This window comes from Pyxicephalus adspersus, chromosome 2 (genome assembly GCF_032062135.1).
Source record: "Pyxicephalus adspersus chromosome 2, UCB_Pads_2.0, whole genome shotgun sequence".
In the NCBI taxonomy this organism is placed as follows: domain Eukaryota; kingdom Metazoa; phylum Chordata; class Amphibia; order Anura; family Pyxicephalidae; genus Pyxicephalus; species Pyxicephalus adspersus.
In genome coordinates this window covers 112,245,006-112,256,327 of record NC_092859.1, presented here as the reverse complement: position 1 = coordinate 112,256,327, position 11,322 = coordinate 112,245,006, and the positions used below count along the sequence as shown (strand labels likewise).

Genomic DNA, 11,322 nt, shown 5'->3' with positions numbered 1-11,322 from the left:
TAAATTATTAATAATAATAATAAAATAAAAGGTCTATCTTATTTTTACAAAAGGACTCGTATATTGATGAAAATATGTAAATCGATGTAGTTACAATATTGTATGTACAACAATTTACATACAGTATAGTGCAACTTAACAGGTTAATAAGGTCTACAATGGCTTTTGTAAATGGAAACACAATTTGAGGATGGTATGTGAAATTATGTTTCTATCTTTTATTAATGAACAGCATATGTATATTACAATATAAGTCCTACAACAATTACAATTATAAGATGTTTTCTTCAGTAGCATGACATTAAGTAAGATCAAATAGATTTCCTAGAAAAAAATCATATATATCAACAGGAATTCCTTAACAGTTACTATCTAAAACTCTGCTAAGTCTATCTTTGTACTATTGTAAATTTATGAAAATGGAGAGGTGGCAATATTTAAGCTATATGGATGCAGTACTAGAAAATATTACTATTAGATGCCTGTAACAAGCCTCAAGCTATCAGTCTTTCCAGGCTAGAAAAAAAAAAATATAGAAAAAGATTACAATCAACTGACTACATCACTGAGTAATTTAATGACAGAAAGTTTAGGTGAATTGCAATAGTTGAAATTCCTTTAAGTATAAAACAAAAACAAAAAAAGCAAATAATCTCAAATTGCTAAAAAAAATTCTATCAGACCATCTACCATCTAACTTTATTTTAAAGGAAATTCATGCATCCCTTACCAGTAAATGTCACTGACCAAAAAAAGAGCTTCTGCCATCTACAGATCTTGGAACAAAGTGTGCTGAACACTGAGCAAGCTCTATTGTGGTAAAGACACTGCCTTGACACACCAATGAAGTCTGAGGTTTCACAAAGTGTAACGTGTTACTCGTGTACCACAAATTACTTTTATCAGATTATGCATGAACCATCTGGAAGCATACAGTTCAGTAATTTATACAGGTTTTATGAATAAAAAAAGCAGCCTTAAATATATCAATCTAATGTTCAAATCTATACAATATAAATTTATGGGTCAGGTTTAATTTACGAGTCAAGTTGAAATTCCTCCAAAAACCCCACTGAGTCACTACTCACTAACAAATTACTGTAACGGTGACAGCTCACTGGGTATTACAGCCCAGCTAATGTCTAAAGAAATCATAGTATACTAAAACTTGAATACGATAAGTTGTAGCTCGAATTTTGAGTGTTGAGAAATGAACTTTGAAAATGAAAACCGGGATATCCTCTTCATGTGCAGTATGTCCTTAAACAAAATCCAAACTGGATATTTAAAGATATTTAAAATAATCTGTTTAGGGTACAATAAAAATTATTGTAAGTAAAAAAATGGGAAAATTAAAATGATCATGTCAAAATAGGAGGAAAAGCGATATCATAATAGTAGAGTGATCCCCAGCAAACATATACAGGTAAGGGTAATCCCTTTAAGGGTACTGCCAATTAAGGGTACTGCCAACTCTGAACCATATCAATAAACAGAAAAAAAAAGATAGGGTTTTTTTGGCAAGCAAAGTATTGTATTCAATGAATAAATTCTCATAATACAATGCAAATTGTACATATTCAGGATCCCTTTAAAATGCAGGGATCACATGGTTTGGCCAACTAAATGGCACTAGACACATAGCACCTAATTGGTGAAAAAGTCAATCTTATCAAAGCAATATCCACAAATACAATAGCTAGAAGATCACATACATGAAACCGTAATATCCGATGCATTTCACGTTTCGAGACAACGTGCCAAAAAAGCAAGGAATAGAGAGGAACGGATCTATCAGTGGTGGGGAAGAGTGAGGGAAAATCTTCCCACCCACCCATTGGAGTTTTGGGGAAGGTTAGTGGGTTGCGGTGAGGTCCTTGAAGGACGTAAGTTTGGATAGTGGTTTCAGTGGGTGAAAGATCCACCTTTGGTGTGGAATCTCCAAAATGTGGTAAATAGTCATGGATGGAATGATCATAGGATGGGACTGCAATTAGAGGTGATATTGTTGGCGAGCTTGGTGTGGATCTGGCTGGGAGCATACATATCATGGTGGCATATATTCCAAAAAGGGTTAGTGAAAAGGGGAGGATTGGTAACCAAAGAAAAGTGTTTAGGGGAATGTTATAATAATGATATGTCCTATTTGGTTTGTTAATTGGGATTTGTTATATTAATGGTATGATTATTTAGGTGGTTTTTAAAGTCTAGTGTAGTAACATGGTGTAAGTGACATAGTGTAGTAACAAGTGTAGTAACATGGTGTTTGCATATTCACGTTTACAGGGGGGGTGGGGGGGAGGTTTACTGAATGAGGTTCTCTGTCTTTCCACAGTCATGTTACAATGTCAATGTCTAAATATCTAAAATGAGTTGTTAGAAAATGTAGATACAATAAAAGTGCCTGGGGAAGGGGCATAACAATAACTACTTTCCAAGTGTCTCTAACCTCCATAGATAAAAATGTAAGTATTTGGAAGACCGCTTTATCTTAAATGATATATTATGGAAATGCGGCTTCTATCCCATTGTTTATATACAGCGCTATTCTTTATCTGCTGATCTTGTCTTAGCAACCATATGTCCCTTATGTGTAGGTGTCAGTAAGATTTCCCATTGAAGTCTCTGGTGCTAACACCAAACAACAGGTAGTTGCAACATTACCAGTGAGATCTAAGTGGGATCACTGGAGGAACTTTACAGCATGGAATATAAGCCTGCAACGGTAGATGTGATTTTGCACACACCCTAGAACCATCACCAACCACCCAAAACTGAATTCTTTAAAGCAGTTATATGTTTTAGCCTACTGTGAACTGAAACTAATATAATTTGGAAATGAGCCTAGTATGGCTACGTGGACATGAAATGAGTCAAATAGAAGTTTTCTTGGTATTCATATAACTGACTATGAGGTTAAATGTGTTGTTTGACATGATGAAGGTGCAAGGTACAATTTATAGTCCATCATATATAGAAAACAAACATTTTACTAAAAAATTGCCTAAGGGGGACAAATTTATGTTAAACATACTAGTTCTCAAGAACACTAGACAATCTGAAAACAGAAGGCGAGACAACTTGCACTTGGGCAAACTGAGTGGCAATATATAGACAATGGGCCTGATTTATTAAAGCTCTCCAAGGCTGGAGAGGATACACTTTCATCAGTGAAGCTAGGTGATCCAGCAAACTTGAAATGGATTTCTTCAAAGTAATTTGCTATTTGCTAGCAAATGTTTTGATGTCTGGACCAGATCTGTTTCAAGTATGACAGATCACCCAGATTTACTGATGAAAGTGCTATTTTCTCTAGCTTTGGAGAACTTTAATAAAGGAGATTTTTATTTAAAACATTCTGTTCAAGTCTCTGCTGAACACTACTGCAAAGAAGTATTTCACTAAAGTGTATGCTAAAACTAACACTTCTGAAATTGCTGACCTGATGTGCTTTTGTTTTTTTACAAAGCTTAATAGCTCAAGATGAAATGAATGAGTGCTGTAAATACAGCACCGTTCTGCTCTATGGAGAGGAGGAGGGGGAGAACGACAGAGCGGCACCCTACTGCGCGCTAACCCCCTTTGCTACCATTAAGATTGTTCGTCGTCCATGGATCCACCAGGATGGTCGTTTGCGCGATGGACAACGGGCGCTGTACTCACACCAGATTCTTGTCCGATATCTGCCCTGAGACGATTATCGGACGAGAGCCATTGGACGTTTGTACGTAGCTTTACATATAATAATGAGCAGAGACTCATGTTTTATCTAATGTCTCTAAGGCATCACTCAGACCAAAAAATCCAAAAGGCAGAAAGATTCTGTTATGACACAGTGCACTCTATTTGTATGTATATTTACAATACAACTAATATATGTTCCTAAAACATTTAGCTTTAAAGTTTTGTTTAACATTACAGTTTTCCCTTACATTCACTTTCACAAGAATGCTCTGGAAAATGCATAGCTATCACAAAGTGGTCCAAGGTATATTTTAGGAACCAAGCAAAGAAAGTGTACATATTATTCACATTGATTGTTACCTTCATTTTTTATTTGACTTGATGGAAATTATCTGCTTAGCTTCTATGGGCAGAATTCCATTTGTTTCCTTTAATTTTTATAGAATCTGTACTATTCTTACCAGAATATAATTAACAGCTCCACTATTAATGCATACAAACACATAAATATATAAATCACAACAGTAAGTAAATAAAAATAATAAATCCTTTTCATCAAACAATAAAGCAATCTATGCAGCACCACACTGGTGTCATAAAGGAAGAACGCATCTGTTTTGCTTTCACTTTGAAAAGATTTTCACCTTAAAGTATTCACTACCTGTAGTTCCTACAAACATCTTCTTTAAGGTTCATCTATTCAGTATTTGTTTACAATGCATATAAATGGTGCTTATTGTAAAAAAAAAACATTCAGCATCATTTTACAATATAGACATTATAAATGTTGTTTATCTTATTATCCAAAATGCAGAGGATTTGACAGAATTTTACTCTGATTGAAGGAAATACCTGGCAATTTCTAGAAAAACTAAATTAGTATTGACCTAAATGTGACTGTCGTTAAGCAGAAACCTGTTCCTTCTCACAGTACAACTGCAATTGCTTACAAATAATCCGAGCATAATGAATGAACACATTACACACCATTCAATAAATTAAATAATGTATACAGGTCCTGGTAATATTTTTAAAATGAAGCAAACTTCACTTGTCCAATATAAAATTATACATGATTGCAATGTGGAATTCAGGCTCTGTTACAAAGCTTAAAAAACCTAAAAACTCCTAAATTTTAACTTTGCAGTAAAACAATTACTCTACACAATGACAATGCATATGCATATTTATTTGAGGTCATGTTTTAAAGCCTTTTTCCCTATAAATACAAATTTGGCATGTAGATTTAGGAAAACTATGTAAAGTGTTTTATTTAGAATGTGTTTGAAGTGTCCTATTTTATTTATTTGTTTTAAAGAAAACTAAAATGGTTTGGGGTACATTTATTCAATTTTAAGCTCTTACTGTCTTTAGCTAACTAAACTCCTATATAGAATCATTAAAAAAGGAAGTAAGGGAAAATTGTCTCTTTTCTTATTCAGGTGTGCTTGTATTCTGAGCTTTTGGAAACATTTTCTTTTTTACCAGCAAAGAATAGCCTGGCAAATACATGCAAATAGGAAAAAAATGCCACCTGCTAGCTTAAAGAAGTAAATCCTTTCATATTCAAATATTAACCCAAACAAAAATGCCAAGAACTAATACAGTTTCTAAAACATAAAAAGAAAAACATTTTCATACTTGTTAATATTTACCAATTTGTTAAATAAAACCATATTGTACCAAATCATTTGAACAAGCAATTGTCTATGGCAGCACTAAAAAATAATTCTTAATGTCTTCAGTTTTAGATTATACTTCATAATATATAGGGTAGATAGGTGTATGGTTTATTAAAAAGACATATTATGTATTATTATGAAAATAAAAAAATCTGTTCACCTCTACAATGTTAGTGGCATTTGATGATTTGAAAAAACAAATCCTTCAGTTTTCCAGTATTTTAATGTTTCAGTTATATTGCATTGAAAAGATATCCAAAAGTAACTGTGCATAAGATTATTAATTTACTTTCTTTTAAGTTTTGTTCTTGTGTTTCCAGGAACATATATATGGTATTTTTTTAACTAAGCCTACCCATTCCCCACTGTTAAAATGCCAATCTATATGGGTTCTCTATTGCTGGAAAATATAGATAGATATAGATGAATAGAGAGATACATTTAGAAAACTAGATACAAAAAAGTAGATGAAAAGAACAAAAACAAAAAAATGACATCAGTGTTTATCACAGTTAAACAGCAGGTACTATGCCACACAGACTTTCCACCAATCAAAGAGATACAAAACCAATAACAACACTATTCACACACCTACAAATTCAAGACATGGAAAATATTGGCCATATGTCAACATGGTTTAAGAAACCTCATTTTCAGACTTTGCCATTTGGGTTATTGTTGTAACAAATACCAACTAGAAAGTCTTTTATCACCAAAAGATAATACAAGCTGCATACAGAATGCTTGGCTTTACATCGACATAACCAGACCAGTAGACTGAGAGAGAAGAACAATAAAGAAGAATACCTGAGCAGCCTGTATAGGTATGTTCCAAGTATTGATGAACTTTTGTATAAACCTAGAGACTGAATATCAAGCTTCATGTCTCAAAAGGTTTTATTGGATCATTTCTGATCAGAATTATTACATTTCTTCTCGACCAATACAATAACATTTTAACATAAAGAAGGCTCAATCTTATATTAGGACTAGTCCATAAAAGCATTTTGTAACATGCAATGCATGGACATGTCAATACATATAGAAAATAACACCATGCTAATTTTCCTAAAATATATAATTATTAGCCAGTATTTATATAACAGCAACATGCTGTAAAACGTCCATAGTCATATTACCAAATGTCCCTCCAAGGGGTTCACAATCTAATGTCCCTACCATAGTCATACGTCTTTAAAAACAGTCTAAGGTCAAATTTAGTGGGAAGCCAATTAACCTAACTGCATAATGACTGTACTTTATCTTTGTTTTTTTACTTGTACAGTCATTGTGCCTGTATAACCTTGTTAAAACTGCATCACCCTGCAAAGACATGCTTAAAAAGTTACCAGAGTAGTACATTATTACAATGAACCTGTTGTAGACCAGATTACTTTATAACAGACAAAGCAATGTTATCATGTATGTAATTAGCTTTAACATCACATACCTCCTGTATAAACCTGGTATTGTCAGCATTACTGAAGTAGCTGCAATCTGACACCTGCGTATTATAAACCTGTTGGGCAATACTGAAGGCCTCCGTATAAAGAAATGTCTTTCTTGTATATAAATGTGCAGCTTTTAAGAAAATTGGAACATTAGCTTTGTTTGATCACTGCCGGGCAGCCTTGTGTATGAGTTGTTTATGGAACCTAAACACAGGGTAACTGTAGTGACACAGCAGCATGTATGAATGCTAGTGACAGCAATTTTCATCAAAACAAGGTTTATATTTCAGAAATGGATCCTAAACGTGCCTGTATGTAGATTCCATCTGCAATATGATGATATGGTGGGGATATCTGCACTAATAAAGTAAACTTTGCAACTTTAGGAATGAAGTATAGGTTATGTTTAGAAAGAGGTCCTTGTACTTCATATTACTATAAGCCTGCCATTAAATATATAATATGTTGCATAATGCTGACTTATTTTAATTTACAGAGCAGACACAAAGCAAAGGAACCATATAAACCTCAAGCAAAACAAGATAAGGAAACTCATCAAATTTGGTATGGACAGAACAAAAAAGGGTCACGTGTTTCCCCATACCCAGAAGTGCTGGGTTTTTCGCCTTCCATCTAAAAGACAAATAGCACAATGGGGGAGTTGTGGCTGGAACTTCTATTGGGGCCCATTCATTATAGTTAGCTGCCTTAATGCAAACCATACAAAAAAAACAAAATGGGCAGGCATTAACCCAAAACTCAGCACCAGAAATGTATAATTAAAATCTTACTGCTTCTTCTTACAATGCAAGTAACTGTAATTGCGAGTATACAAACCTACATTTAAAACAACAACAAAACACAAAGCTTCTAACACAATGAAACATCCAAAAAATAGCTAAATGCACTTGCAATAATATTAATGATATATAATGACTTTCAATTCAAATAAATAATTTCCTTGCAACATACATAAAAAAGGTATACCTGTATAGAATTTCAAAGAATTACAATTGATTCACTTGTCCAAGCTTTTATTTATGCTGGTAATTCAGGCTTAACATGGCTTATACATGATAGCTGGCACAACTGGCGAGGACTGTATTTATGGGAAAATATGCCCTGTCTCTCACAATAAAACCTTTATTTCAAGTATATTCAGCTAATAGGCATATGAGATGTTAATGCGGCAGAAACTCTCTTTATAGTCAGAGAGCATAGGTGACTGCCTACATTTTCTGCATATAAAACATCTAGGAATAGAAGCTGCTAGAAAGTTGTATTACTTGAACTGAAAAAAATGGAAATGAAATAAAAAAATCCCTCCTTTTATAATACAGCTATTGATTGAATTCTCTATTGACAAAGGCCAGTTACCTGGCTGTCGTGCTGACTACTATTCTTCAATACAAACCATGTATAGTTAAAGTTAAGGACCCTTGACTTTAAAATTCAACTAAACCCAAAACTGAAAAAGCCATATTCTAACATCAATCAAGCTGATAAGTGAATACTAACATAAATGTTCAAGGTCGGTGAGAAAGAGGGTCAGCGTGATTGCCAGGAAACATTCATTTTCAGGAGGTCAGAAATGGTTGCACAGATATTTTTCTCATGACATTATTACTTTTAAAACTGTTTATTTCCTGAGGTTAATAAATGAATAATTATAATAATATTACAGTTACGTCAGTAACCTATGACAAAATTCAGCCCAAAACACACACAAAAAGGAAAATCTTCCTAGAATCAACATTACTAAACTAAGAAACTGATTTACAAAAAAGAGTATTTTTTCCCCATGATATACTGTCTGCTAATCAAACATCTGATGGAGTGCATGGGAAGTTGCTGAATTTTTTTGGGGAGTAAACACAAGTTTATTGTATGTGAGAAAATGTACTCCTTTAGTAAACTGACTCCCACGTCTTTTGAGCAGTTTATGAAATGCTTTTTTTTTAATGAATATCAAATGGGTCAAGTCTCAGCTTCAAAGAGGCAACAATGAAACTAGTTGCAACTTCTAAATTGGGCATTAAGTGAAATAAATGTCCTTTTTAATCATATTCATACGTTGGACTTTGCTTAGGTATTACCATAAATGTACAGCAATTTCAGAGGCACAATAATAAAGCACCTAAAAAATGATGGCAACAAATGGAAATGCTTACCATTATAAAAGATGTACTTACATATTTTATGTTCATAATGTAAAACTCTCCATGTCCACGTTTGCTTGTACTGATACTCACAGGAGATGAAATGTGCTATACACCTGCAAAATTAAATACAATTCATTAACCTACAGCAACACTCTACAGTCAACTCAACAGTAGACAAAATTAAAAATAGGCAATATATTTATTAATTAAAAAAAGTAATCAGCTATCATAGCGAGGTGGGGGACTTACATACGAAAAGAAGAAATATGTTGCTTTAAACTACTCAGGCTTTTTAGAACAAAACTCAAGACAAATAAATAAAAAAGTTTACCTATACCTAAGGGTCACTAATTTAGGTACACCTGCTCCTGGTTAATGGATAAATAGTAAATTAAGTGGCTGAAAACACACGTAGACATGGTCAAAGATTTCACCTTGTGTTCAAACATTAGAATGAGGAAGATGGTTGATCTACAGGATTTTGACTGTGGAACAGTGCCAGATATAAAGGGTATACATCTCAGACACTGACATTTTTCCCAGCCACGGATATAGAAGTTTCTCCATGGCTAGCCCAACTATCCAAACTTCCCTCCATTGGTCCATTAGTACTGCTCCCACCTAAGCCTTAAAATCCACCTCCTCAAACCGCCCTACCCCCCTCTTTTTCTTAAGCATTACACATCATTATATTCCCCCCGTCTATTGTTTATTTTTCTCTCCTACCCCTTGGACCAGCCTTTCTCAACCCTTTATTATGAGGGAAGAATTGAAATAACTTTCAGGTCTCAAAGAAACCTATGTGTATGCAGGTCTGTCACCTGAAGTCCTTATTCACTGTACCACAGTGCATAGTATATTGTTAAATACGTTAATAATATTATCCATAACTTTTTCCTACTTTGCTAATACCCATTAGAAGTAAAATAGGATTGATTTTCATTTATTTTATTCAATGCATGAACCTGAAAAAAATACAAAATAAACCACTGTGACAATAAAAAAATATTATATTATATTATGTTCAGAACCTGTAAACTTAAAAAACAATCAAATATGTTTTCAAAGTATAAAAAAACCTCTAAGATTACACACTATTGTTGCATGATGGCATGGAAAACTGGCAAATGTCCACAAGGCTCTGGGAAAGTAGCCATTAGGTTGAGCTCAGTACAGAAACACAGGTTGAGAATGTTCTGTCCTTTTTTATTCCCCTGCTTATTACCAATATCTATCTTTTCAGACTGCAAAATCAAAGGCTATACATTTGTTGGACAATCGATTCATAGTAAAGTGCTGTTAAGTGAAAGAATAATACAGCCATGAAAAAAAAAGCATTATTATATTTCCATATTAATTAAAAAGTGTTTACATTTTGCACTGTATTAACATTGTTTCACAGCTGTTTGTTACCTAATGTATTTATTGTATCACCTATTTTAGGCTGAGGAGAGGATTATTTTTTTAATTACTGGACATTAATTCATAAATATAACTTGCCAGCTCTTCACTTTTTAATTAAAAAAGTTTGCTTCTTATATGGTCCTAGGTTTTTAGAATTTTAGTTTAAATCACAATTCTGTAAATAAACACAAGTAGCTTCCTAGTCTAATAGGGGGACAGTATAATATGAGGATCATGGATTTCATAATTCAGTGACATTTAATGGGTTTATGTTAACACTGATCGTTTACATTTACTTTTACAAAAACTTTCTAACATTTATTCGGGTTGCAGAAATTATCTTTTTTTCAAACTGAGTAAAAAAATGCATATAACCTGTAATATTGAGGAATGTATATTTACCATTTTATTTCCTATGTATACCTGAGTATAAACTGAAATCTTTTGATCTGGGAATTCCATTAGAAAAGAATCCTGGTTTATACTTGGGTGACACCTATTGACAAGTCCTGAAACTGAATGTGTCTCTGGTTTGATGGATCAGAACTGCAGAAGTAAAGCTGTTTGTAACAAACTTTACATGAGGTCACATCATTATTTACTGGTGGCCAACAGTATTAAAAAAAATATTACTTTCCACCTTTTTATAATTTTTTGAACAAAATCACACCATGGATGTATTTATTCACTGTTTGGAAAGGTTTATCTGGCCAGCAATCTTGCACTGTGTGTCACCACAGTATAGCAGGCCTTCCTTATTCTCTTCAGCCACGTCACTTCAGCAAAGGAAATAAATTAGTTGTCTGCCCTCTGCTCTGCAGCTTGCGGCATCCACAGCTTCTCTTTAGCCACCTCTTCCACCTGAAATATCCTTCTCAGCGTCCCCAGCACATACACTAAGGATGTGTGCAGCAGAAGAGGATTAGAGGAGTATGTGAT

General features: G+C 33.7%; 1 long non-coding RNA gene across 1 annotated transcript in view; it reads right to left on the bottom strand.

Annotated features, from left to right (window-relative positions):
• Nucleotides 1–11,322, bottom strand: part of LOC140324192 (uncharacterized) — an 83,081-nt gene that overhangs the window by 33,466 nt on the left and 38,293 nt on the right. The window contains exon 3 of the long non-coding RNA XR_011919508.1: nucleotides 9,010–9,092. This is a non-coding gene — a long non-coding RNA (uncharacterized lncRNA). The remainder of the gene's footprint in view (nucleotides 1–9,009; nucleotides 9,093–11,322) is intronic.